Source organism: Adiantum capillus-veneris, chromosome 4, assembly GCF_014529385.1.
Source record: "Adiantum capillus-veneris isolate H3 chromosome 4, ASM1452938v2, whole genome shotgun sequence".
Taxonomy (NCBI): Eukaryota; Viridiplantae; Streptophyta; class Polypodiopsida; order Polypodiales; family Pteridaceae; genus Adiantum; species Adiantum capillus-veneris.
In genome coordinates this window covers 77,990,694-77,996,693 of record NC_140934.1, presented here as the reverse complement: position 1 = coordinate 77,996,693, position 6,000 = coordinate 77,990,694, and positions in this window count along the sequence as shown.

Below are 6,000 nucleotides of genomic sequence, written 5' to 3'. Positions count from 1 at the left end.
GTTTCCGGTGGCCGCAAATCCTATGGGGATTGCGCTATTGGAGTGTGTGAAGGTGGGGGCCCCATGGGCCCTGTGGAAAATAGAGGTTGATATAGCAGTTGACCATAGCTTGTCCAACCAGGAACTATGGTTGGAGGTCTACTCGAAGAAGGAGGAGATGGCCCAACCGACTCTTGGCAAAGTCGTAAAGGAGACAGAGGTGGATGTGACTGTGCTCTCAAGATACCTTGCCCACATGAAGAGTCGATCCTAGACCAGTGGAAAGCCGTTGTTGCGATTGAATACGTGCCAAGAATAATTTCTTGTCTCGATCAATGCTGATACAATGTCGTTGAAGACGCTCGCACTCCATTTCCAAGCCACCACAACCTGCTATACTGTCTAAAATTGCATCCCCAACCTTTGTCAAGGTACCCAATAACCACTTGTTTACAAAAGCACAAACATTAGCAGACATTTCAATGGCACATTAGCAGAGTAGTTCAATGGTAAGAACAAAGCATAAAGGTTCTCTCCTTGACTTAACGAGCAAAGAACTCACTCTTCTCCACTCCATGCCAAAATGGTGCTCCAAGGACATCTAGCATCCATGGCTTGTCCCGTAGTGGCTCTCGGATCATGTCAAAATCAAACTCAAACCCATCATTGTCAGTTGCCACATCTCCTGCTTGATGATCATACAGTGGAATCATTGGAGGGCATTCAGTTTTACATGTGAACATGACTAGGTAGTGGCCTACAAAATGAGTATTGTTTCAAACAAAAAACACACCAATATCTACCAACCATGAAATCTGTGGAGAAATGGTTGAGAACTTACTAGAGCCGTGAAGTCATCTATCACAGCGTGTGTGCATGACACCATACAAAGAAATGTAGTGCAAAGATGGCAAAAATTGTGCAAGCGAGCCTCCTCGGTGATGAGTGCCAAGTGGTCTGACCGACACACCATGACTATTGTGCCATCCGATGGTAAAAACTTTGCAAGTAAGGTGAACACACTAGAAATGAGCTCGACAAAGAATGCATTCCATCGGGGTATGCCACCAATGCTGAAATCAAGTTTGCAATGTGTGAGAAGGTCTATCCACACAAGTCGCACCCCTCCAAGCCGCAAATTGGGCTCCATTTTTCCGGAGTGTGAGAGAGATCCAATCAAACATTGGATCACTCAAAGGCTCCTACAATACATAAATACCATGCAAAAGAAGATTGAGAGAGTGCTTGCCAAATTCAAAGTGGGAGCCAAAGTGTCATAAACTCTCTCAGAAGAAATCTTTGGATCCATGATAGCCTTCCGTAGATGGTATACATCAGCAAGTACTGCGAGATGTATTGGGTCTATCCTAACACTTAAGATTTATTCCGTTTGTGCGTCATAATGGACCGAAACTGTGTCAAACGCAAAATTTAATGAAATGTTAGGTATCACAATTTTGTTGTTGTCAAAACAGACATGGGTTTGTAGTGACATTTCTTACCTAGTGGAAAGGAGTCAAGTGGTTTGGATAGCTGAACAAAAACCCGTTGGATGACCTCGCTTTGAACAGTACCAATGGATTTGGTTCGCTCGGGACCTCGAGATCTCGAGGCTTGAAAAGGATTGGATCTCCGTGACTCCAAGTGATGTTCAGAATCACCTTTCTCATAATTTGACCAGCCACCTTTATGCTTGCTCCTTTTGCTCTGAAACTCTGAAAACTCTAAAAAATCACTGATGACTGGTCGTCCTCTCTTCTTGCCTTGTTTAGGTATGTCCTAAGAAATTTTTGGGCTTCTACGTTCCTTGCTCGTGCCAGGAGAAATGGCATCGGTGAGAGGCTAATTGCTGGTGAGACTTCCACTTTTTTCCTTACCCTTAACCTTGTTATGCAATGCTGCAAGTCCACAAAAAAGTGAGGATACTATAGCAAGTGAAACACATTACTTGAACAAGAAAAACATTACTTACCATTGTATATTCAGCTTCGTCTTTGAGAAATTTTCCATCTGCATAGTCCAAAAACCATGGACAGTCTCTCCACGTTTCCTTACCATGGAGCTTCTCTATCCAATCGTCAAGATAGAGACCGCTCTCTTCTCTCCACGCATCACTGGGATGCTCAGGGTATGGACTGCGAAGGTCTTTTTTAAGGGCGCCCAACTACCATCTACAAAAAACAAGAGGAATAACGTACTCCAGCATTCATAACACACAATTTTAATATTTAATAGTTCAATACCTATATAGCATTCATCGGATAGTATAAGTGAAATGCGGTTACTCCTCTGCATTGTGTGTAGCTCGTATGGTTTTCTTCCATCACACAAAATCCTTCCCAAAGTGCTTTTGTCAAAAAGCCTGCAGTGCATCGCTAAGGGATATGCCACAATCAGATGCGGTGCGTGCATGCAACCTCTTTAATGTGGAGTTCTTGGCCTCCATATTTTTTGCCACAGTCAATTCATCCCGGCACATTAAGTATTAGTAATGTGGTAATACTAGATAAGACCACAAACTCTAGTGTTAGTACGCTCACCTTTCAAGATGCCACCAATATACGTGCATCCTCAACCATTGTGAGAAGGGCTTCTCCTGTGTCGGAATAGATGCTTTCACTAACCACACATTGCCATTTGCCAATGAATTGATCAGGCAAAATTTTCTACAATGTATCATTGGATAATATTCCTAATAAATTAAGGAGAACAAATAGTGCTTTCAAAAGCAAATAGTACTTACTCTGAAGGACTAATCCGCACCCGTGCAACCTCAAAGACTCTAAAGGGTGTCATTTTGCAACCCTTCTCTCCCCGGTCCACAAAAGAGATGGATTTTTGAAAAAAATGTGTTCCTTTTTTGGATTGGCTATGACTGTTATCTCTAGTCCCTTTTGCACAAACAAAAATTCTCAATCTCTTTCAGTACCAAATCATGGCTTGTCTCCCCTTCACTGGTAAATTCTGTGTTTTCAGCCAATACATTGCATTGAGCTCTTCCTACAATACAAATCACCAAATCAAACTCATTTTTAAAAAAAAAACCCTATGTACTTATCCAATGCATGTGTATTATAAATTTATAACTGCCTTCCACAATAGTTGTGCTAGAAAATACATAGGTAGTCTAAGCCATTTTGAATGGTTCATTGATGTCCCATGAAATGCCCTATAAGCTTTTGTCCTATCTTCCTCATTGAATTTATTCAATAAGGATTGTGGGTCCGTAAGAGCTAATTTTTGCATTATGAATATGTCGTGCATAGTGGTGTGAGGAACATGGACTCGTATCACCCTAATTTTAAATGAAACATTAGATTAATAATTGATAATATCAAGTGCACCAATAGACTTGTGAAGAAACTTACTTGTTGATTATGCCGAGCACCAAAAGAAATTCCGCCATCTTCGTAAGGTCACACTTCACAATCATGCACTGAAGATTTGGTATAGAGAATTCATCCAACCACTCCCGCAATGCCCAATCTTTCCACGCATGGAGCCGGTGGTTGCTATCCCAAACAATGAACATTTTCTCCTCCATGTGAGAGAGCTTGAGGATGTCTCTAATTTGGTCATCAAATATGGCCGACATCACTGACTCTCTCCCGTAAGTGCCACACCTATCGAATGGTATAGGATCTTGTTTGGGAAGCTTCGGACACATCGAAGCGAGTCATTGTGGGCTGGTAACCTCTTTCGGCTATAGAGGTCATTGATTCAACCACACAATCATCATTCATTCTAATGGTCGGGTTGTCCAAAAGATGGCAAAGGGAGATGTGAGGCAACAACTAATTGTATGGCACAACATGTGCATCAATCCAGCCCGATGAGATGTGGGTATCAACCACGGAACCAAAGAAATCGGTAAGAGGATCATTACCCGTGTTTTTTGCAAGGATGGTCGTCGACGTGACTGCACTCGTCAAAGGAGGCACTTGCATCATCGTCAAAACGGACGCTCCAACCACGGAACCACTCTCTTGAGTGGTGTGCAGAGGATTTTCTTCTTGGGTGATTTGAATCATCATCCCTTCTTGGCGATCCACATCTTTGGATTGTTTTCTTGTTTAAATTGGCATCTTGTTTGTTAATTAGGGTGCTTATGGTTTCAAACAGGGATTTCATTAATGTAATCATGATTGGGTGATTACATCAATAACTTTAGTATTTACACAAAAAAATCACGTGATCATGTTAATTGTTAATGTGACTTTGATTATGACCTACAAAAACCTATAGAGCCGATTAGCCCTCTGGGTTTTCCATTTTTCACGACGGAGACCGCTGGGCTTTTTCATTTTCCCGACAGGCCCGCCGGGTATATGTAATAGCCCAACGGGCCCGTCGGGAAAATGAAAAAGCTCGACAGTAATAATTATATATAGTAAACTTTGTGCTAACCACGGTCTTTTAGCTAGGTAAATCCTTGGGGAGTGTATCCGAGTGCCGAGTATAGTCATCTCCTTGTGAATTGACCTAAGGTTACAGAGTCACATGTCCTTTTTTTGGGCTGAACGTGATTCTTAATTCGGTAACCACTTCTTAAAAAAATTAGTTCGTTTACTAAGTACATAAAGGTACGAAACCAAAACAACTGAAAACTTGGAGGATCATGCTCATTGCGAAGAAGCCATTGGTCCAAATGAGGGTTGTAATTGGTTTTAGAAGTGAGCATATGTAAATGACGAGTCGATAGTCAAGGGTCGGATGTCCTATACTAGTGTGCTGGGCATATAAAGATCCTTGAAGTCTTGCATTTAAGTTGATTTACACTCGTCACTCCACAATATAAGAGCTATAATCCTTGATTGGGTTAAATAAGCTTTTATATATTGAATTGGTTGCATGGGTGGGCTACAATCCTTCAGTGGGTACAAGTAGTCCTCAATTGAGTGATTATATTGAAGATTTATTTGCGTTAGCTCATGCATTGGTTTATACAGAGAGTGCATTATGTATTACGATAGATTATTAGTGCATGAAATGACCAATCATATATTTTATTGCTTTCGTTTGTTTTTTTGTAGCAATTGAAATTAGATGTGTCTTATTGTTTGCAAATCAAAGTGGACATATAAATAATCATTATAATAATAATTGCATAGAGAGATTCATAGCATTGTTATAGTTATTATTCCATGCATAGACTGCATTGCAATGTGATGGTTGCTCACAATATAGGTGATCGATATGTGGATTGACTAGCATGAATTGAAAATCTCATATTGTGCATCATGGTTACTTTCATATTGAATGGTTTTTAAATTTTAATATATAATGAAAATAAGAAAAATGTTTCAAAAACTGAACATCTGGTTCTTTTGTCTTCAGTTTTAATTTAAAGCAATGGAGCAAAATGTGGGCACAAGTGGTACGAAGAAGCCAAAGAATAAAAAAGCTCCTGGCAAAGACTGGGATTATGCTCACAACATATGCGGCCGATATATGGAGTGGCAATGTAGATTTTGTCACACAACAAAATCAGGCGGTGCACCACGTATTAGGGATCATTTTCTAGGTAGCGCTAAAAAAAGTTCTAAGAAATGTGAACATCCTCAGGTACCTGCAATTGCAAAGAGTTTGAGAGAAGAGCTCGCCAAAAAGGGTGGCAAGAGACAACAGATATATAGCTTTGTGGCTTCGAGTCAAGAGTTCCCAGAGCCAAATATTAACTCCACAGATCCTATAGTGATGCCAACTAACTTTGGAGAACAACTTGCGCAAGGAGAGGAAATTCCAGGCAGTGTTCCTTTTAAACGTCACAATAAAGGTGGACTTTGTCAAATGCGTCAAAAATCATTACATCAAAGCGTTCGAGTGTAGTATGTAGAAAAAGCACAAATTGCACTCGCAAAGCAATATTCTTTACTCGAAGTGCTAAATGGTCATGGTAGACAGCAATCATTGGAAGGCTACTTAGAAGAAAATTGGCGAGTTTGGTCTAGGATTTTCAGCTCCTTCTAATCACACGATAAGAAATGTTTTCTTGGTTACATCGAAGTCAAAGGGCATGTT